Source organism: Molossus molossus, unplaced genomic scaffold (genome assembly GCF_014108415.1).
Source record: "Molossus molossus isolate mMolMol1 unplaced genomic scaffold, mMolMol1.p scaffold_m16_p_9, whole genome shotgun sequence".
In the NCBI taxonomy this organism is placed as follows: domain Eukaryota; kingdom Metazoa; phylum Chordata; class Mammalia; order Chiroptera; family Molossidae; genus Molossus; species Molossus molossus.
Window position 1 is genome coordinate 287,448 of NW_023425403.1, and position 1,677 is coordinate 289,124.

Sequence of the window (1,677 nt, forward strand, 5' to 3'; positions counted from 1 at the left end):
GGATGAGAGCGGCTCGGACGTGGTCTCTGTACACCTCTCGTTCTATCCTGGCTCCTGCTCTTTGAATTTGTGAGGGAACGACCGTGAAGTTCGGGAAGGGACAGAGGAGCAAATCTCGGCTAATGTCCATGAGAATCTTGACGGGTTGGGGGCATGTTGGATCTGAGTGGTCTGAGTGGGGCGGAAACCCCAGTTCTGCGGGAAGAGTTATCTGAGCCTCAGAAACCAGGGGGTCGTCGGGACCCAGGCACAGGCCGCACTCGGCGCGTCGCGGTCGGCAGAACCAGTCCCGTGTCCGTCCGGGTCTGTGCTCCCGGCCGCTGTGTTCATACTGGGTGGGTACGGTTCATACGGGGTGATCGCTGGGCACAGGCCACGGACTAGTGTCAAACTTACACATTTCTTAAATATTAAAATTTTGTGTTCAAAATTTTTGCTTCTTTTCTCCATTGTTTAAAAGCTAACATTTTGGTGGTTGTTACTTCTTGACTGTGGTTCTTAAAGAAATTTGGTTTCTAAAGACACTTAGAGGAGGGCAAAGGAGAATAATTGACATTACCTCACTTTTCTGTATTAAAGCATAAAATAAAACAATGTAGGACGATATGAGAGCGTCTCGGACGCTCTCTGTGTGAAGTGCTGCAGGGAGTTCTCCGTGCTCAGCGCTCTCTCGGACGAGGAGTCACCAGAACCACGCCGATTCTGTGAGTGGCCAGCGACGGCGGGACGGCCACGACGCGGTTTCGGTCGAACACGTAAATGGCAGGTTGAGAAATCAGATTACTTCGCGGAGCCGTACAAACCCTGCGAGCAAAGGGCTGAAGGGCCCCCGTGATTGTTGCTATGGGAACTACAATCTCATTTCTTGACATATGTTTGTTAGAAATTTCTGCAGCAACAATTATTTAACCCGATTTCGTGCTATGATTTTGTTTGCGAGAAGAAGTTGCATGCGTTGGGACGGACCACTGTCACTCAGAAGATCGAGGCGCAGCGCAGTCACCCCTGGAAGCTGGGTCTCTGGGGCGACGTCGCGTTTCAGTGACTCCTTTGACCACAACAAGGCTCCAGGCTGTGTCTGGAACTGATGACAGACGACAATGCTCCATCTCGCCAGACTGTCCCTTATTTATAAACACCTAAAATATCGTCGCATTGAGATGCCTCCTGCGAATACGTATTTCAAGGTTAGCCCTGCTCAGTCATTAGTCTCTCTGCACCACTTCCTTTTAATGTCTGAGAAAATATTTGAATGCCCAGTCAAGTAGCTGAGAAACAAATTTGGGTTAAATTGCTGCTGTGCAAAATTGAAACCCACACGTGAAAAATGGAAATCACAGTCGGCGCCGAGGTTGCGGGGGGCGTCTCGGGAGCGTGCGTATCGCCGCCGATTCCCCACGGTGCTTCTGTCTTGTTTGTGCCCGTCAGGAGCTCTGGCCGGCTCAGCGCGTGTTGCTGGATCGAGTCCCCCTCGAGGACTCGGGGGGCCCCTCCAGACGCCCTTCAGCTCTCAGCGACCAGGTGACGAGGAATAAGGAGCGCACCCCGACATCCCAGTGTGCCCGTGGCCCCCAGCTGTGCTCAGCTGTGGGGGGAGGAACTCGGGGCGGAGCCGGGACGTCTGGGGGACCCCACAGCCACTGCGGGCCGGCGGGCGGGCAGCTGCTTCTCCTGCAA